The following is a 22,396-nucleotide window of genomic DNA, read 5'->3' as shown; positions in this document are numbered from 1 at the left end:
CCCTAACGGCTAGGGCGGTCGTCCTTGAATCTGGGGAACCAGGTTCGAGTCTGAGCAATGATGCTGAGCATCCTGTGGTTCTGAGCAAATCACTTAATCTCCCCGTACCTAACAAAAAAATAGATCAATGTGTCCTCATGTAACGCAACTGGTGCTATGTAAAGCGCTCTGAAACCGGGTCAACTTTGAGCTATATAAAAATCTATTAATTTGGAATGCTGTGGCATTTTGGCACATGAACTGGGGTATGCATAATGTCTTTTATCTGTTTTTTTAAAGAGCATTTTCAGACTTTTAAGGACAACCGTGGATTGCTATTGAATATCGCAGTCACTATATACTTCAATTTGATCAGGTACTCCCAATCCCTGTGTTATTCCTTCAAGGATTATGTGTTTTTTTAAACACGCAAATATTTTAGGGCATCTTACAGCGGTTCAGTTTATTGTCTTTCCAATGTGTCATCTTCATGAAAATATTTTAGGTTGGAATAATACCCTATGGACAATGTGTGGTTTATCTTAAAGCTCTGGGAATATTTTTGAAAGCTCTAGAGGAAAGAAGATCAAAGCTATTGGTGCAATAAGGAGTGCATAGTCCTAAAAAGCTTTGGCCAAAGTGAAACTTCGAAGGATTAAAAAAATAAGGACTGGGGGCTTGATTCACAAAATGGGCCTCCACACTCGTTGCGGAGTTGGCCCCGCAGTAATAGAGGAGTCTCCAGTTCTCATTGCGGGGATTCCACACCGAGTGCGGAGACTTCCCAACAACTATGGGGCCTCCTCTACGAGTGCGGAGCCCCTTTGTGAATCAGGCCCTGAGTGTATATTGTTGAAGTAATTACAGGGAAAGCATAAGTGAATAATCTGGAACATCTTCCTTTTACTCCCACAGCTGGCAAATAAGGTTTGAGGTGTTGCTATGGTGGCTCACAAAGGTTTTGGAAAATTGTTAATTGGTGCTCACCCGCTAATCCAATTTTAATTGAATGTGCACTTCCACATACATCTAGGTTCAGTAGTTGACTTAATTACACAGCTGAGTAGGAGATTAAAAACAGAACAACATGATTTTAAAGGCTGTGTGTTAAATCCCAGTATTTTTGCCTCCTTCACGTATCAAGGAAACAGCTTTCTCAATGAATTTGACACACTAACAGCAGGACCAGAAAATGTGCTGGCATTGGTGATTGTAGGAAATGCACATGTTCTGTGTGGTCACCATGGATTTTACACCTTTTGCAGGACCCAATATTTTGCTAACTGTACAATTCTGTGCACTTGACCACCCACTAACCAGTGATTAATTGCCTGAGCTCTTCCTTTCAACCTGATGAAATGGAGATGCTCTTACCTAGTATATTAAATGTATCTGTATATTTTTAGTGAATGGTACAAAGTATACCCAGGGCCTGTAGGTTAAATGTCACTAGTGGACTTTAGCACCCATTTTGTCTACAGTGAGAGTGTAAACATGACAGCAGGTCTGCCCTCTGTAGCCTGGTTGTGCAGGGCAGTTTTAAACTACTAATTCGACCTGTTAAAATAATCCGACAGGCCTAAACCATCATTTTAAAGTCATGTCACCTCTAAGTGGGCCTTATTGCCTCTGAGGCAGGGTGTATGGTATTTAAAAGTATGACATATAAATGTTCAAGGTTACACATGTCCTTGCAGTGAAAAGGCCCCAAAGGTTATTTTCACTGTAGCAAGACTAGTTGTTCCTTAGGAAAACACTGGGATGGAAAATGACAAACTAATAAGCATCCTGGGAATGGGCCTAACAAAAAATAATTACAAAACTAATTTTAATAGTTATCAAAATCCAATTTAGAATGTTATCTTTTCCCTGATAAGGACTTTTTGAAGCTAACCTGCATTTTGTTCTGTCAGTTCTGTAGGCATGTAATTAGCATTTGGATAGCCCCCTTGATGAGCAGTGAACTTGCTCCGAGAGGTGGGATAAAGGCTTGAGTGTGAGGAGTTTTTGTTGTCGTGTCCTTGATAGGATGGCCTTTGGGCTGGGACCAGGCACTTTGTTAACTTCAAAGAGGCCTCCCCCTGTCACAAGCAGACGTAGCTAACACCCAGGAGGCTCCAATTACAGTGGGCCTCTTTTTGACCTTAGAGTGTCAAACCCTGCTAGAGAGTCAAAACCTGCTATAATGTCAAAACCTGCATGACAGGTCTGCTGGTAGTTTACATATAACACTTGAGGCACACTTCAAAGGGTGAGAACAGGATGGCAAAACATTTTTGTCTATACATTGTCTTGTTGCTGGAAAACTCAGTCTTTGAGTATGTGGTGGGCAAAAGGTCTGCTTCAAACTGAATTTATGTATTGGATGTGGGAGGACACTAGGATTACCATACACACCCCAACCCTCAGAGCCCAACTTTAGTGTGGCAGAAGACCCTCCCCATCTTGAAAATGCCCAAAGTTCTGTAGAGTTAGCGCCAGGAAGCTTTACTCCATATGTTAGTGCATGCTCAGGGGTCATTCCCACCCACTAGATGATGCCAGGAATAAATGTGGCACCTCTAGGCACCCATTTCAGAACACTCCTGGACTTCTGGAGTATCAGAAGAGGACTGAACCCTCTGTTTGAGACCAGAATAGAGGTCTAAAGGGTGAGACCAAGAAATAGACTGCGAGGGTCATAAAGCTGAGGTCTGTCCAGTGATTCTCTAAGTGCCTCCCTGGAGGTCCTGGAGGTATTTGAAGCATAGTCCTCTCATGGGTTGAGACTTAAAGGATAGAGGACCTGATTTTAATTTTGGCGGACAGATTATGTATCATCACCACGTACATTCCTCCAGCCATGGTGAGGGTACTCCACCGGGCAAACTGAGAAATGTTTACCAGCCCCGCAGGCATTTCTTGCATTTCCAGAAACCACGGTCATGCAGCTTTCTGTGATTGCTTTGAAAGTTTGACTGACAAATAGACAACCTTCAACATTTTTTTTAATTTAGATTTGCATTTTTATTCTAAAGCGGGGTTTCCTTTTTGAGAATAAGAAAACCAATGACCCCTCACCATGTGAGTTTTCTCAAAGGTTTTTTTTTTCACATACCACCACGTTTTGTATGGTGGTAGCTCAAACCAAACAAGGCCACGTGTTCACCCACTCTATGTAGGGTGGGCAGATAATTGGTCGAACCGCCAATAGCCCTTAATCTTTTGGCCCGTCAGAGGTGTTTAAAGGCAGCTGAGATGGAGTAGTATTAGCTATCTACATACTGAAGTTACGCCTGACTCTAAATGAGGCAGGCGGGACATCGCAATAGAGTACCCTCTCCACCAAACTTTAAATCAAGCCCTGAGTCAGAAGGGAATTTGTTTTGCTCAGGACGATACTTATTGGTGTATCCAACCGCACTCCATCACTCCAGCATCAAACTGCTCCTATTTCCTGTTCTACTGCGACCATTGATTATCAGTGGCAATAGGTACTTTTGGCACTTTAACAATTTGTGTCTCCTTTTCTCCTTATTCGATTTTTTTAAATCATTTTGGTTTCAGTTTGTTTATTTTTTTTCACTGTTTTTCTAATTTGTTTTGAGGTTTTCATTGTATTGTATTTAAACTTTATTGCAGTTTTAGTACTGCATGAACACTATGGTGAGCCTGTCTGCTCTGTGCCATAGCTAACAGGGGGTTGAACTCAGATGTATTTAGTGACTTTAGTGGTTCACCCTGACAAGGAATGTGAATATTACTTGAGGTGGATGCTCAACTAATAATACAGTTTCTTACAGCAATTTATCACAAGCATTACATCAACACAAGGGTTTCCCCATAATCAGCTCCCTCTTTCCTTTAATAGCTCCATGTGCCGAATTTTACTGCAGCTGCGTTGAGTCTCTTCTGTACTATACATTTGTGAAATATATGGCCTGCTCATTGGAAGAGAAAACTTCTCTGTGATTGCTAAAAGAGACATTTTGAGACTTAATTGCAAGTTCTGGCACTGGTTTTAGTGTTCAGACTCATTCATGCACAGAGTCTTACTACTACACATGTGCATCACACATATTTTACACACACACGCACACAGACACACACACGCTCTTCACAAACACACAGATTGTCAGCAAAAGGTGCTGAGTTTTTACATAACATCAAAACCTTATATGAGAGCAGCCCATGCCCTCACTGACACAGCTAAAACGGTCTGGTTAATTATAGGAGATGATAAAAATTGATATGCTGCCCCCACTGTCTTTTGTGGTAAACCCACGGCAAGGACAGTAGTCCTCTGTCCACTCTAAGTGTACCCTTGGTGTGGCTCATCAGGTCTTAGGACAGGTCCAGGACCTCGCATTGTCATGGACAAGCCTCGGCTTCTGCACCCACTAACCAAGTGTGACAGCACAGGAAGAAGGAAAGTCAGAATTGTAGAAATGCACAAAGTCAGCAGCTCAAGGCAGAGGTGCCCACTATAAACCATCAAGGTGACATTCCTTTCCTAACAGAATCTTAGTGGCAGTTTCATCATATTTTAGTGCCTATGAAAATAAGTAATACAGCACTATCTCACATACAAATTGATTTTATAGGTGCACTGAATAAAGAGTTGTAGCTGAATGTTATCACTTTATTGGAAAGGAAGCTAAATATTTGTAAATGACAGATGTTGCATTGCTGAATGCGATATCACCAGATTATCACCAGCTAAAAAGATATAAATGTCTATTTAAATGTTCTCCAAAAATGGGGGGTTCTGGTTTTTAGCTGCTCAGGAAAAGGATGGCATCAATTTAAGTTTAAATGTAATCAATCGGAGACAGACATTAGCAAACAAGGATTTAAAAATAGTAAAGCAAATCTGTATCTAGGCAACAGTTATATGAAAACGGTGTTTCAATCACTTAGTGAGGTGTACTGTGATTCTACATTATGCAAACATCTTAGGATGGGTGTCAAGATGTTACAGCCATCTACAGCAAGTGCCTGATGTAAAAAAAGTGAAATCTGTTATATTTTAATTACAAGTAATGTGTGAACTGTAACAGCGGGTTATAGATATGTGTTGTGAGCATTAATGTTGGAGTGAAGTAGTATGTATTTATTAAGGCTCAATCAATCAGAGCTGGTAAAGTGCAACTACTCACCTGTGAGGGTCTCAAGCTGCTGGGGGAGAAGGAGGGACGGCTCCATTGAGTGCTGGGTTCATCTGAAGAGACAGTTCTTGAGGTCCTTCCTGAACTGGGGCAATGTGAGAGATTGCCGGAGTTGGAGGGGGAGGGTGTTCCAGGCTTTGGCTGCCCGAGTTGGGCTGATCAGAAGTGTCTTTTGGATGCGTGGAAGGAGAGGCGGCTGTTCAGGTATGCGGGTCCGGTGTTGTGAAGGGCCTTGTATCCGTGGCTGATTGCAGCCAATACAGTAACATGTTTTGTGTTTTTTTTTATTTCAACTACACATTTGTCAAAAATCATTCACAAGCTCCTTAACTTATTTGTAGTTGAGATCATGGGACTAAACACTCTGGTACGTGTTCACAGCAACGTCCATTGCTGCCTGCATCATTATTTCTCTGCCAACCAATATTTTTTAAAAAGTGTTATCTTATATCCTGTGAGATCTTTTTGTCAGGGCCACTGGGGTATATTGAATAGTTCTTTTAGACCTTTGATCAATGCTGCTGGGTAATAAAGGAGCATCTGTCCCTTCATCTAGAATGCCTTATCTACAAAGGCCTGGATGGCTCTTCTTTTCTTCAATCAATTAATCAATCAATCAGGGGAATTAATCAATCAATCAGGGGTTTATAAAGCGTGCTACTCACCCGTGAGGGTCTCAAGGCGCCCTTGATGCTGAATATTGAAGATAAGCTAAATCTTTTATTATTGACATCTAGTCACAGGTGCCATAGGTTCATGAAATGTTGCCGGAAGGAAAAACATGGTATCCCTGAGACGTATTGGCTCTTCCTTTAATAATGAGTCAAATATCGACTTTCAGGAGCTGTGAAACAGAGCTCAGCATTTTTGACAAGGGTTGGAAATACGCTTGTACATTGTTAATTGGAATTTGTTGAAAAATAGCATCAGTTCAATTTTGACACTTCTATTTGCACCTCTTTCTTTTAACTTAATCGCGTTCAGCGTTACTGTGAAAAATAACTCTTTGCACATACAGATAAGCTCAAAGAGAATACTCACTAATGCACCTTCAATCAATCAATCAAGGTTTTGTAGAGCGCACTACTCACCCATGAGGGTCTCAAGGCTCTGGGGGAGAGGATGTGAGCAGCTCTGTTGGGGTCATTGAAAGAGCCAGGTCTTGAGGTCCTTTCAGAATTGGTGCAGTGTCAGGCTTCGTCGGAGGTGAAGGGGGAGTTTGTTCCAGGTCTTGGCTGCGAGGTAGGAGAAGGATCTTCCACCTGCTCGGGTCCTGTAGAAACGGGGAATGGTGGCTAAGGTGAGTTCAGCTGAGCGAAGGTTTCTCTTGGGGGCGTGGAAGAAGATTTGGTCATTGAGGTATTGGGGTCCAGTGTTGTGGAGGGCTTTGTCGGCATGTGTGAGCAGTTTGACGGTTATTCTTCTTTCAACGGGGAGCCAGTGGAGGTCGCAGAGGTGTTGGGTGATGTGGTCATGTTGTGGGACGTCGAGGATGTCTCGCTGCAGCGTTCTGGACGGTCTGGAGTTTGTGGAGGAGATTTTTGTTGATTCTGGCATAGAGAGTGTTTCCATAGTCCAGTCTGCTGTTGATAAGTGCGTGGGTGATGGTTTTCCAGGAGTGGAGGGGATCCACTTGAAAGTCTTGCGAAGTATACGGAGGGAGTTGAAGCATGCAGAGGATACAGCTTTGATCTGGCGATTCATGGTGAGTGAAGAGGTGAGTAGGATGCCGAGGTTGCATGCATGGTCCATTGGGGTGGGTGAGTTTCTGAGGGCAGGGGGCCACCAGGTGTTGTTCCATGCGGAGGAGGTGGAGCCGAGGATGAGGACTTCTGTTTTCTCCGAGCTGAGCTTCAGGCAGCTGTTGCTCATCCTGGTTGTGATGGTTTTCATCCCTTCTTGGAAATTACGCATGGTGATATTGGGTTCATTGGTGAGAGAGTGGATGAGCTAGCTATCATCGGTGTAGGAGACGATGTTGAGTCCATGGTTTCTGATGATGGTTGCAAGGGGGGCCATGGAGACGTTGAAGAGTTTGGTCTGAGGGAGGATCCTTGGGGTACTCCGCATCTGATCTCTGTAAGTTCTGAGAGGAAGGGCGGGAGTCTTATTATCTGTGTTCTGTCCGAGAGAAAAGATCATATGCAGCCTAAGGCTATTCCTTGGATGCCGCGTTGTGGAGCCTGGTGGCTAGTATGCGGTGGGAGAAGGTGTTGAAAGCTGCTGTTAGGTACAGGAGGGTAAGGGCTGCTGTGTGGCCTTGGTAGTGGAGGGCAAGGATGTTATGTTGGCGGCAATGAGGGCGGTCTCGGTGCTGTGGTTGCAGCGGAATCCAGATTGAGAGGTGTCTGGGATGCTATTTGTTTCAATGAAGTGTGCTTAAATTAAACACATTTCCAGATGCGACATCTTAAGCCCCAATCCCTTTACCGCAAGCCCTTAATCCTATTCATCAAACCCTTAACCATTTTCACTGTATACCTGTAGTTCATAGCCTTAACACTACCCTTAGCCATTAACCTTTAGTGCCTTAAACCATACCCTGAACACCTATAACCTATCCCATTAATTATTAATTAATTATAGGTATCCCTATACCAACGCCATAAGCATAACCATGTATCTCAAACCATTCCCTCATGCCTTTAAAGCGTTATCCTAAATCTTTTACCATTAACACGTTACCTTATTTCATTAACCTCATACTCCAAAGCATTAACCCTATACCAATACCCTTAAAGTATACCCAAAACTTGTATCCAAAGATTCAAACTCTTAACCCTTTACCCCAAACCCTTACATGTTAACTCTATAACCCAAACATATAATCCTCAAGGCTATACCCCATTCCAGAAGTCCTTTCATTTAAACCCAGTATCCTTATCCCTAAAGCCCTAAACCTTGCCCCCCCAACCACTAAATTCCTGATCCCATATATTTACACTTGAAACCTGTACCCAAAACCTGTATCACTACTCCACAAACCCTTAACCCTATACCCCAAATAAGTACAACATTGATGCTTATGTATGTCTTGGAGAATGTTTGTGATTTATATAGTCCATACCTCACTCCAATGCAAGGTCGTTACGCAAGATGTATTTTTTCAGCATGTGATAAAGACAAATGGAGAACGAGAGCAGGGGACTGAGGATACATCATCAAGTGCTGAGGCTTAAATTGGAGAGAGGAAGGGCACTGGGGTGGAGTTTACAGACAGAGTTTGTAAAGAGAAGGGAGCTTATGAGTTGCATGTAGGAGAGTGAATTGGACTGGAGATTTGGAAGATTCGAAAGTAGGAAATCTTCAAGTGTGATCCAGTTTCTGGGTGGTTGCCTTTTATGCACTCTTGCTTGAAAAGATTGGTTTTCAGCTTCTTCACAAAGCCCAGAACCGAAAGGTCTAGCTGATCTGGACTGGAACTGTGTCAAGATTCTGGTAGCAAAACCAAGAAATGCCTGGCATATCACCTTCTCCTTCCTCCATTTCCTGATTTCCAGTATAAAGATGTTACCATTTCACATAATCTGTCATCCAAATAGGGTCTTATTCTGCCTCATTAGGTACAGTGAAATTACAGAATTGGATTTCTTGTATACTGTGCAGCGGGTACTCAGAATGATATGGGCTGGAGATAAGTGCCAGTTAAGTTCGCTGAGGGTCATTGTCATCCAGTCATAAATGCATGGACTTATGATGGCGTACAGTACTTTAATGTGGAGTACCATGGATCACAGGGATGCCCGCTAGCACAGGTGGGAAAATACCAACACAATGATGATGTTTGTGAAGTCTGCTTTTAGTTGGAAGATCTTCACTCTTTGGATAAATGCCAGTGTTTTCAATGTAATTATTGTGTTATACAAAATCTGATCTTTAGAACTGAGGTTGGTGTCATTGTTAAAGCCCAGGAACTTGGCACTATTAAAGAAGGAGTGAAGCCATAAACATGAATCTCATAGAGTCAACATTCTAACAATTGTTGTTTGTAGTCACTGGCAATGAACACAATGATTATCTTGGTGGCTTCAGGTTAAGACATGTCTTGAACACTGTTGCACCTCCCCACTGGGAAGTGTCACTCAGAGTGCACTACCTGAGATCCAATTGGAAAAAGTTTTTTAATCAATAGAATCCAAGTTCAAAAGTAGATGTTTCAACACACCATTTATTGTGGGATGTATTGGAGTGATCTCATTGAATTCATGAGTTATACATATTCTTCATATAAATCCATAGTAAATGAAGCATTTTAGAAAACAAGAGTGCATTAGCCCCAATGCATTTCGGGCAGACTTCCGTCCTTTATCAGGGGGTAATTTCCTAAGGAAACAACGAGAATAGGCGAATTGAAGCAACTAAACTCAAAAAGAAAGTATCAATACCCTAGTACCTTGTGCCTTGTGTCATTTTAAGGTGCTGGTGACAAAACTCTACAAAAAATACAAAAAGTAAAGCAGAACCTGTGCAACATGCACTACAATGATCTGTGGCTAAAACCTTATTAAAAAGGTGGTGTGATCGTGAAACCATGTGCAAAAAATGGTACGGAGTATGATAACTGTGCGTTGATATAGATGTTAGCATTCATGTGATTCAAATTGAAGTTCTGTCCCGATGGCTAACTGGGATGAAGACGTGAGTAAAAAAACCTCAATACTGCCGGCACCTTTTAAACACGTCTAATCATGCAACGATCTTCATACACGAGCTACCTTGTTAAAATGAAAATTACATCGCAAAATCATTGTATCTTATAGTGCTTAAATGTGTAGCATGCTTCGGGAGATCCAGCTGTACAATTCTTGGAACGCGATTTGTGGAAATGAAAACGCATGGGATGGCTGCCAATTAGCATGCTCAAGAGTGCAAAAAGTGAAAAAGGACTGTAGCAGAAAATGTGGTGTCCATTTTAACGTGGTGTCAATATAAAAACATTGCAGTGGCCATCTTAACGTGGTGTCAATAAGAAAAAAGCAGTTTCTACACAACACCGTGCATAAATGTGAAAACAGGGTAAATGTGAAAAAAGGAGGGTAAATGAGAAAAAAGGAAGGTGAATGTAGTAAAAAAAAGGAGAATGTAGTAAAAGAGCATATTGAAGAAATAATGTAGTAAGAGAGTGCCTTAATGAGGGTATTCACATTCATATCAGGTCACAGTTAAGCGTATGAAAAAGCACAGTAAAACAGTAAAAGAAAGTGAGAGAAAAGAAAGTGAGAAAAAAGTGAAAGATATGAAAAGGTGAACACAACATAACTCAGTGTATCATACACCCATGTTTAGAGGGTGATACCTTGGTGCAAGCCCTTACAATTTCTTATATTGAAGATATCATTTGCAAAAAACTTTCTTGATGTAAGCGGTGTGTGTGATCCAATACCCGTTGATTTACAGTTCATTCTAAACCAGGATCACAGCACCAGACAGCACAATGTCCTACGATGAAATATCGAATCTTGGAGGCGCTGGGTGGCGCACATCCCAGATGGCCGCACACCTGTGAGGCTCGGGACGCTTGGTGAAAATATCCGCAATTTATCCTTGTTTGCACTGCTGTGGCATGAAGGTTGATGCTGTCTAGTTGAAGCCCGTACACTCCGCTATCACTGTGCCGGAAATTGAGGCTGGCTGGCTCTGGATACGAGGTGGATTTGATGGCGGGGATCCCTCTGGGTCTGTCTCGTGGAGCCTGGCACTGGCTGTGGTGACTACGCGAGAGCCGCGGCTTGCCACGAGGCGGAGGGCCTCATCAACATAGGCGGGCCAACGTTGCGGCCTCTGGGATCTCTGCAGTTAATGCCGCCGCTGCTTGCCCCCGCCTACGAAAACCTGCTGTGGTCTCGGATGCTGGGACGCCGGTGACTCGAGGCGAAACTCCACCGTACCTGCTTCCCGCCATATGTGTCGGCGGATCTGAGCCGAAGTGTGCCCCTTCCTTGCTGGCGGACCTGAGCGGTGACCTCGCGGCCCTGTCTCGGGCCTCCGCTGTGGGGATCTGCTGCTGTATGGGACGTGGGAGCGCCGGAGACCGGAGGTGCGTCTCGTTTCTTGTCGTCCTCTGCCTGCGGACCTGGATTGAGGGGGGGCCTCATCTGTGTTGGTGGACCTGAGCTGTGCTCCGGAGGCCCTGTTTCGGATCGCTGCTGCTCGTTGCTGGGTCTGGGGCGGCCGCCTTGCCGCTTGCCTGTGGCGGCCTGTGGCCGTTTCATGAACTGGAGCGTCTGGAGGAGCGGTAAGCTGCGGCACGCCCTGCTCCCCTGATGTGCTACAACCCTGCCGCTTCGCCCCTGCTGGCCCCGGCTACGTCAGCTGTTGCCTTCCCTGCCGTGGGGGAGCGGCGTGGGTGGGCCTCGGGTAGCTGGCTGCCAGGCGTGCCATGACCCTGCCTATCGGCGCTAAGACTGTGGGCCTCTGACACGTCTACACTACCCATATGGTGTCTCCTGTGGCCCGCTTGAGTGGACAGGTTCCCCCGTACTGAACCGGGTCCCTGAGATTTGCTGGAGTGGATCCTGCGGCCACCCCCCACCGTGGTCCTCTACGACGGTAGCTGCACATTGCGCTGGGGTCTCTGTGGTCCTCTGCCATGGTGCTCCAGCTGGTCCTGCAGGCCACGCTGCTAGCACCCTCCTAAGTCCCACCTGGGCCTCCTCTCCTACAGTACTTCTCGACAGCAGCATTTACTGGCATGCAACCCCTTCATCTGTTTGCAGTGCCCGGGGCCTATCTGATCGACTCTGATGATCCCTGGCAGGTCCGGCTAGGGTCCTATATTGACGCAAGATTGTGTGTTGTGGCGCGTACGGACACCTCATTACTGCCCTGTCGGTTTCGGACACGCTCCACACACAGCGACTGGCCCACTGTACAGCTTGGTCGCCTCACCGCCCTGCGCATCCCTGTGGTTCCCCGCACGTTGGGGGATTGCGGGTGTGACTGTTGGCTAGGATGGGGAAGCCCGATGGACGCCAGCCTCGCTTGAACTTTGAGGCAAAAAAGGCGGCGACGAGGTCCACTGCTGCTGGGGCAGAATCTGACACTATGGATCACACGCAGCCCGCTCCGCCATCCTCGGAGGATGATGTAAAAACACTGCTCCGGGCGGTTCAGCATAACTTGTCGGATTTATCGGGGAAAATGGATCCCATGAACACCAGGCTTGACTTCTTTGTGCACAAGGTTGACAAACATGATGGGCAGTTAAAAGAGGCGGAAAGACACATATCGGAGAACGAAGATGTCACTACTCGGATGAAATCTCAGGTCGCTCAGATGGATAAACTCCTCAAAGTTATTGCGGCTAAGAATGAGGACATCGAAGCTAGGAGCCACCGCAACAATGTCCGCATTCTAGGCATTCCCGAGAGCACCAATACTGGGCGCATGGTGGTATACATCGAACGTCTTCTGAAGAGCACCTTTTCAAAACACTTAGTGGTTGAATGTGCGCATCGCTCCCTGGGCCCACGTCCCCCTCCTGGGGATGCTCCTCGCCCCATCATCGCGCGCCTCCTTAACTACCGAGATCGTGATGTGGCATTACAGAAGGCACGTGAACTGAAACCACTGCAGTTTGAAGGTAATGCTTTCACAATTTATCCAGACTTCACCATGGCGGTGCAGGAGGCGCGCCGAAAGTTCCTCGCCGTCAAGCAAAAACTTCATAACGCTCAGATCGAATATGCTCTCTTATACCCTGCACGGCTTCGAATTACATATAAGGGGAAACAGGTCTTCTGCACCAACACTCAGCAGGCCGAGGACTTCCTGAAGACTACTTCGAGACGCTCTCCCCGGCAGGACAGTCCCTCTAGATCTTCTTCTCCTCTGCTGAGTTAACCTTGGGCTGGGCTGCCCCCTCACTTGTATTACTCAGTGTTCTACAATTAGTGTTCACTGTATTGTGGGCCACTGTTAATAACTATGATACCATTCTGGTAATGTTTATCTGTTTGGCACTCAGCGGCCCGCCGCCTCTGAACAGACATTTGACTAGTTCAGCGTCCTACGACATTCCTTTATTGATTGAGGCCCAGCCGGCCTGTTTGCAGTGTCTGTTGCACGCTGTGCAGATGTACAAATAGCTGCTTTTCCAAGCACCTTTCCCGTTAAGCGCCACTCTTTCCCACCATGGGGTGACACCCAGGGGATGTGATGTGGCTAGCGTTAGGCACGGGAAGGGAGAACCGTCCCCTAGCGCCTCCTACGGGAATTCCCCTATGTTGTTGGCCACTTTGTTGTGTTGTTTATGTCACATGAAGTCATCTCCATGCTGACCGCAGTTGGTGGCAAAAAACTGTTGGCCATTGTTTATTTTTTTGGGGGGGGCTATGCTATGCTGGCACGTTTGGGGTGTCGTTGTGGGTGGGGGTGGGTTGGGTGGTTTTGTGTCCCTGTAGGGACGGTTTACTTCAATGCTTAGTTGTAGGCAGGAAGGTATGGGCTGGAACTTGTTTTATTTGTTTTCACGATTGGGAGACACATACGGATGCACAGGGTCTGATATGCGTAATTGGTCACGGGTTCCTGCGAAACTTACAGCTTTATCATTCTTCATTATCGCGCCCGCATAGATGACGCATCATGACTCTTCATGCCTCAAACTGCTTACGTGGAACGTCAGGGGACTCCGCGACCCTCGAAAGCGCCGACAGATATTAGCGTACCTAGATAGGCATCACATTCACATAGCCCTGCTCCAGGAAACGCACATGGATCCCCGACATCCTCCCTTTTTTGGTACCAAATGGGCTTCAACATGTGTTTATTCGTCCTACTCCACATACTCCCGTGGCACGTTAATTCTCATTAAAAAAACCACACCATTTATTGTGGGGGGAACATATAGTGACTCCGCCGGCCAAAGTTGTCTACTCTGGGGCACGCTGGCGACGCAGTCTGTCTTGCTTGTTTGCAGTTATGGTCCTAACACAGACGATCCAGGCTACTTCACTGCCCTCTGGGGTCAAATACTAAAAATATGCTCCACGCATGTCATATGGGGAGGGGATTTCAACACTACTCTGTGCCCCTCCATGGATCGCTCTAACCCTCTTCCCCATCACTATACCAATACTCGGGAGACTCTCTCAGGATTATTTAATGACCATGGGCTTGTCGATGCGTGGCGATATGTACATCCCGCTACTAAGGAGGGCACCTTCCATACGGCGGGTCACTCCACATGGTCCCGGCTGGACTACTGGGTCTGCTCCCGCGGGGTTACGCCCTGGATCCGTAGTGTCGCTCACTTGGCCCGCACACACTCTGATCATGCACCGGTATACCTCGAACTGTTACCCCCTAACTCTAGTGCTACTCCCCGCTGCTGGAGGCTCATTCCCAAGGCACTTCGAGATGCGGTGTTTCATGCGGAGCTGGGGGAGGAGATTGCTGCCTTCCTGGATAGAAATAAGGGTACTGTCGACGATATGGGTATATTTTGGGAGGCCTTCAACGTCACGGTCAGGGGTGTTTGTATATCCAAAAGTTTTGGAGTGCTCCGCGACATTAGAAACAGACTGCGTGGTCTGGAGCTGGAGATCAGGCAGTTGGAGCTTGATATGTGGGAAACTAACTCTAACACTCAGCGGGCTATCCTCTGCGAAAAACTCACGGATTACATTGATACTGCGTCTCGGGAGGTGAAGTTTCGAGGTAAATACTTTACTGCCCGTAGGTACGGGGAGGGGGAGAGGCCTGGACGGGCTTTGGCGAGCACCATCAGACAGCCTAGGTTCTCTAATTATGTGCTGGATGTGGTGGACGGCGATGGAAATAGACTCAGGGACAGTCTCAGCATACTCAATGTCTTTGTTAAATATTGCAAAGACTTGTACAGCTCGCAGCGCACTTCACCTCCAGATTTTGCTCCCTACTTGCAGGATATAGCTCTTGGGTGGCTGGGCGATTCTCAGCGTCAGTTCCTAGCGGCACCCTTTGAGGATGATGAAATACGTGGGGCCATAATGCAGACAGCGTCAGGGAAGGCGCCAGGTTCAGACGGCCTCCCCATCGATTTTTATAAAGCGTATATAGATCAATTACTTCCAGTATTGAAGGGGGGCTTTTTCGAGGCCCAGAAGGCGCAGATCCTGCCCGCAACGATGGGAGAAGCGTTGATCACGTCGTTGCTGAAGCCTGGCAAGCCGGCAGATAAATGCGAGTCGTATAGGCCGCTATCTCTTATCAACGCAGACACCAAAATCTTGGCTAAACTGCTGGCTAACTGTCTCCGTCTTCTTAAGGATAAACTGGTGCTGCCGGACCAGTCTGATTTCATTCCCGGAAGAGCCACGTCCCACAACCTCAGAACGCTGTTCTCCATTTTACAGGCGGTTGACCCTAGACTGCACCTGGCGGCGGTGTTCTTAGACGCCTCCAGGGCTTTTGATTCTGTGGAATGGGACTACCTCTTCACCATCTTGCAGAATATGGGCTTACCTGTAGGTTTCGTTTCATGGATTCGTTTATTATACACCTCTCCCACTGCTAGGGTTTTAGTTAATGGCCATACCTCCTCCTCCTTTTCATTATCCCGGGGAACGCAACAGGGGTGTCCACTGTCTCCCCTCCTGTTCGCCTTGATCATGGAACCCCTAGCAGCGAAAATTCGACAGCACTACAATCATATGGGCCTCCGGTGCTTGTTGCGACCAATCCTTATTTCACTGTATGCCGATGATGTCACGTTATATGTTAAAGACCCGCAACATAATCTTAACTCCCTTCTTCTGGAGATTATCAAATTTGGCGGTTACTCCGGTATTCATATCAATTGGACCAAGTCAATGCTATTCCCCTTGACTAGTGCTGTTTCTCCCTTTGATATGGATTATCCAATTAAATGGTGTGATACTGAGGTTAAATATTTGGGTATCCAGGTACTGGCGGATCGGGATGAGTTAATGAGAGCGAATTATGGGTGTGCAATGGAACACATCACAAACTGCATTACTCGGTGGATCGCCCTTCCACTATCCATGGCCGGACGGGTGTCCCTTATAAAAATGGCGATCCTTCCTAAATTTTTATACCTTTTCATCAATATTCCATATGACCCTGGTCGTCATTTTTTTGCTTCGCTGCGGTCGGAACTGATACGCCTGGTCTGAGGTGGCAAGCAGGCACGCATACAATGGGATACACTTATGAGGCCTTATTCCCAAGGAGGTTTTGACATACCCAACTTCGAACTGTATTATATCAGTGCTCAGGCCCATTACACTCATTATTGGTTCCATCTGCCTCGATATACCCCCCATGTCGCCACAGAACATTGGCTGGCTGATCCCACCCCGCTGAATGGAGTTCTACTGGCCGATGTCTCACCTCGGGCGCGCAGTCCCTCCTCAGTGGACTGCACGATCATGGCCTGGTCCCGTATCCGGGACCATATGCACGCTCCTTGCTTATACTCCCCTCTCCTTCCGCTCACGTATCATCCTGATATATCCCTGCTACAGGAGGGTATCTTTAGGAGGGTGGCACGCACAAGGAAGCTCCATTGCTGGGGAGACCTATATACTAATGGTACATTCCGCACACTCCCACAACTGTGCTCTGATCCACCGCCGTCCGTCATGGAAACATTTTTGTACGTTCGTCTCCGACATGGTGTTCAGGCTTTCACCCCATCCTATCCTTCCGAGCCGGCGACACTGGCCCCTCTACACCATGTTCTAAGAGCACCCTCTGTGTCACACCTTGTGTCCACTCTTTACCATGCGTTATATAGTGATGTTGAGCACCCTCCGAGTGCAGCGAGAGCTAAGTTGGCGCAGGAATTGGGACAAGATATTACCAACGAACAATGGCTGTTTAGTTGCAAACAGACAGAGCATATCTCCTCTAACTGCAGGCTTCGACTGATACATTATAGGTTCCTGCACCGTAGCTATCATACCCCAGTTAAGCTTCACAAATTTGGGTTGCGAGACACAAATAGGTCTGAAAGGTGTGGGACGGACAATGCAGACTTTCTGCACCTGGCTTCGGAATGCTCAGAGGTCCACGCCTATTGGGGCCAGGTGCTTACGGCTTTGGATGCTATGGTCCTTCTGCCGATCCCCAGATCCCCCCTGGTGGCCCTGCTGGGGTATACTGCGCATATTCCCGCTCCAAGTCGTAAATCTGACTCCTTTAGCCTAGCTATTGCCAAGCGGAGAGTGGCCTGCAGGTGGGGCAGGGGAAGAGCGCCCAAGTTTAAGGACTGGCTGTCCGATATGATATTTTGGCAGGATCAACTTCACACTTATGCTGAACTACTTCCACACTCTTCCCGCCCGCGTGACATCTGGGGCCCGCTGCAGGCTTACTTACTACAACACCCCATTAGTGACACTCCCACAATGTAGGCATTTGCTTGCTTCCCAGTTTATGGTACCTCGCGGGACATGCTGGCACTGCCGGGAGGAGAGCGCACTGTGCTACAGCTGCCTCCGGTGCTTTTGTGTCCAGCATTTGTCGGTCCCCCCCTTCCCATCTCCCCCCCAATCGGGGAACACTGCTGTATGCTGCGCACAGGTACTGGGTATATGATGTTGGACCACCTCTTCATGCTTTACAAGGGCTTATGGTTGCTCCCCCCTAATTGGTTACTCGAACATGAAACTGCGCTGGATTCCGGCTTGAAGGCCTAGCGGCAATGTGGCGGGCTGTGTGGGGTGGGGTAATTCTCATGTGTTATTGTCCATTAGTAGTGCTATTTTCGATATGTTCTAGTGCATGCTATATCTTTAACGCAGGGTGAGCATACCGTGTTGTGGGGCTACTTTCTGCAATAAACAGCCTTATGGGGGCGGGACCCTTTTGACGTCCACGAAAAATTGAAGCGTTATGTGAATACACACTGTGAAGGTACCGCTGCACTTAAGACCCTGATTTACATTGTCGCCCAAATGACTTTCCGCAAATGTGGACATGTTCATGTACGGGTCATTGAGTTTTGTTTGTAGGCCTCTAAGCCTTGAGCCATGATGTGGGTTATATGTAATCCTGCTGTGTTTCAGTTGTGCACTTATTCTTGCTATACTGTACTGTCTACCCTACAGAAAATCAATAAATAAATAGATATATATGAAATATCGAATCTTACTGACAAAAGGCGGATACATTCATATTTGGAGAGAATGAAGCACAAATATTGTATTCCTTGATTGGCGAAATCGAGACAACGTCCACAGGTTCTGGATCAGTCCAGAGTAATATCAAACAACTTTTGTATTTAATGAAAAGAGAAATCAGCCAGGGTCTGCACGCCAGCACACTTATAAGATATCACCACGTACAACGCATTCCAAGAGGACTGAGAATTCCTCTAAAACCATTGTTATACAAAAACGACTCTAAATTCATCGATGTATGGGATCCTCAACAAGTGTTCCCTTGATCTGATACAGACACAACCCTTAATAGGTCTACTCCTCTCCCTTTATCTCAAGTAAACAACGCATAGCAACACCACTGAGACCCTTAATCAACTAAAGGGGCTTTATTTTAATGCCCGGTCAATTCTGAAGCACGCATTAGAAATATGGAGCCTCTTAGACCTAGAGAAACCAGATATGTGTTTTATTACGGAATCTTGGCTCCATGAACATGCTTCCCCTGATGTGGCAACCGCATTTCCTGCAGAATATCATCTTATTAGATTAGGCAGAGGAAACTAAAAAAGGAGGCAGGATTGCGATAGCTACCAGGGAGCGATTAGGCATTACCACATTAGACACCTCAACCACAGGAATGTCTGAAAGTTAAATTTTTAAAATTGACACTCAATCAAAAAGAAACTGGAGAGGTGACCTGGTGTATAGGCCTCCGCACCAGAAAACTAATATTATAAACTACCTACTGGAAACTATTGCCCCGCATATACTAGCTTCAGATCATTTTCTCCTAATTGGTGATTTTAACTATCACGCGGAGCTGTTATCTGACCCTGACACCAGTCAACTGGTGATAAACCTGAACACACTGGGACTAGTCCAGATGGTGGTGGGTCCCACGCATCTGGCTGGCCATACTCTCGATCTTTCGTTCACCAACTCAACCAATGTAGGAGTGGAATCCCCCTTCCCTCTGCTCTGGTCGGATCATAATTTGTTAAAATACTCTCTATCAATAAACACCAAAAAAATATTTTCCCAACAGTGAACCTATATGGAGAAGGCCATGGCGTTAAGTCACGCTAGCTACTTTTTCAGCTCATTTTAACCCCCACCACTAGCTCACATTGAAAACATTGATCATGCGGCAATGGCCGTTGAGGATGCAATCTCATTGGTCTTTAACACAGTAGCACCTTTGTCAAAGGTGAAGGTTAGGCCCAGAGACTCACCCTGGTTCTCAGAATCCCTGAAAGCTGTACAAATGTCTAGCAGGAATGTCGAGCGTAGATGGAGAAAAACTTCGACCATAGAAGATCGTCAAAAATATAAGCAGATTTATCAAGGATATTTAGACAGCATCAGATACACCAAAAAGCTGTATTTCATTGACAGGATCAATAAAGCCACCAACTCCAATAAGGAGCTTTATAAATTATTGAACAAGTTTACTACCCCCGCTTCTGCTCACAAGATAAATATACCATCGCAAGAATGGGTTGACACTTTGTCAAAACTTTTCGACGAAAACATCAAATCTCTCCATAGATCTTTTTCAGTCCACGATACAAAATCCCTTGATAACAATTCAGCCACCAATCTGGATCCCACCACCTCCCTTTTGCTGGCATTCACTATGTTTTCCTTAGATGAAGTTTCAACTGCTCTGGCAAAAGTCAAATTAGGATCTCCAGCTGATCCATTCTCACCTCGCTTCTTTCCAACTATTGCCCCTGTGCTTACAGATAAACTTACAGACATATTCAATATGTCACTAGCCCAAGCAAAGATACCGGTCATATGGAAAGCAGCACAGGTTAAGACCATCCTAAAAAAAACTTCTGCCAATTCAAAGGAACCTAGTAACGATCGGCCTATCTCGTTGCTCCCGTATTTTGGAAAGGTACTTGAATCCTTGATCAATAAACAGCATACCATCCATTTGGACAGTCATGGACTCCTTGATCCATCACAGCCAGGGTTCAGGGCATCACAGAGTACCGCAGCCTCCTTGGTGGAGGTTGTAGACAACACCAGACTTGCCCTAGACTACGGGCAGTCAGCCATGCTCGTTCTGTTCGACCTGTCGGATGCCTTTGACACCATCTCCCACAGCATCTTAGAGCAGCGGCATTGGGAGGTGGGTGTCATGGGCAAGGCATTGGACTGGTTCAGAAATTATCTAATGGACCGGACGACCACAGTATGAGTTGGTACCCTGACCTCTTGCAGACGGTCTGTAAGCATAGGAGTTCCTCAGGGTTCCATCCTGAGTCCTATGCTTTTTAACCTGTATGTGACACCCCTGGCCAGGGTAATCAGGTCCTACGGTTATGAAGTGGTGTCATATGCTGATTACATGCAGCTACTGATTACCCATGGCCCTGACCCATCCAACACTAAGGTTTGTTTTAAAAACTGCATGACCCAGCTTTTGATTCTGTGGAATGGGACTACCTCTTCACCATCTTGCAGAATATGGGCTTACCTGTAGGTTTCGTTTCATGGATTCGTTTATTATACACCTCTCCCACTGCTAGGGTTTTAGTTAATGGCCATACCTCCTCCTCCTTTTCGTTATCCCGGGGCACGCAACAGGGGTGTCCGCTGTCTCCCCTCCTGTTCGCCTTGATCATGGAACCCCTAGCAGCGAAAATTCGACAGCACTACAATCATATGGGCCTCCGGTGCTTGTTGTGACCAATCCTTATTTCACTGTATGCCGATGATGTCACGTTATATGTTAAAGACCCGCAACATAATCTTAACTCCCTTCTGCTGGAATTTATCAAATTTGGCGGTTACTCCGGTATTCATATCAATTGGACCAAGTCAATGCTATTCCCCTTGACTAGTGCTGTTTCTCCCTTTGATATGGATTATCCAATTAAATGGTGTGATACTGAGGTTAAATATTTGGGTATCCAGGTACTGGCGGATAGGGATGAGTTAATGAGAGCGAATTATGGGTGTGCAATGGAACACATCACAAACTGCATTACTCGGTGGATCGCCCTTCCACTATCCATGGCCGGACGGGTGTCCCTTATAAAAATGGTGATCCTTCCTAAATTTTTATACCTTTTCATCAATATTCCATATGACCCTGGTTGTCATTTTTTTGCTTCGCTGCGGTCGGAACTGATACGCCTGGTCTGAGGTGGCAAGCAGGCACGCATACAATGGGATACCCTTATGAGGCCTTATTCCCAAGGAGGTTTTGACATACCCAACTTCGAACTGTATTATATCAGTGCTCAGGCCCATTACACTCATTATTGGTTCCATCTGCCTCGATATACCCCCCATGTCGCCACAGAACATTGGCTGGCTGATCCCACCCCGCTGAATGGAGTTCTACTGGCCGATGTCTCACCTCGGGCGCGCAGTCCCTCCTCAGTGGACTGCACGATCATGGCCTGGTCCCGTATCCGGGACCATATGCACGCTCCTTGCTTACACTCCCCTCTCCTTCCGCTCACGTATCATCCTGATATATCCCTGCTACAGGAGGGTATTTTTAGGAGGGTGGCACGCACAAGGAAGCTCCATTGCTGGGGAGACCTGTATACTAATGGTACATTCCGCACACTCCCACAACTGTGCTCTGATCCACCGCCGTCCGTCATGGAAACATTTTTGTACGTTCGTCTCCGACATGGTGTTCAGGCTTTCACCCCATCCTATCCTTCCGAGATGGCGACACTGGCCCCTCTACACCATGTTCTAAGAGCACCCTCTGTGTCACACCTTGTGTCCACTCTTTACCATGCGTTATATAGTGATGTTGAGCACCCTCCGAGTGCAGCGACAGCTAAGTGGGCGCAGGAACTGGGACAAGATATTACCAATGAACAATGGCTGTTTAGTTGCAAACAGACAGAGCATATCTCCTCTAACTGCAGGCTTCGACTGATACATTATAGGTTCCTGCACCGTAGCTATCATACCCCAGTTAAGCTTCACAAATTTGGGTTGCGAGACACAAATAAGTGTGAAAGGTGTGGGACGTACAATGCAGACTTTCTGCACCTGGCTTCGGAATGCTCAGAGGTCCACGCCTATTGGGGCCAGGTGCTTACGGCTTTGGATGCTATGGTCCTTCTGCCGATTCCCAGATCCCCCCTGGTGGCCCTGCTGGGGTATACTGCGCATATTCCC

Source organism: Triturus cristatus, chromosome 5_2 (assembly GCF_964204655.1).
Source record: "Triturus cristatus chromosome 5_2, aTriCri1.1, whole genome shotgun sequence".
NCBI lineage: Eukaryota > Metazoa > Chordata > Amphibia > Caudata > Salamandridae > Triturus > Triturus cristatus.
The sequence above is the reverse complement of the archived record's forward strand: the minus strand, read 5'-3'. Positions refer to the sequence as shown.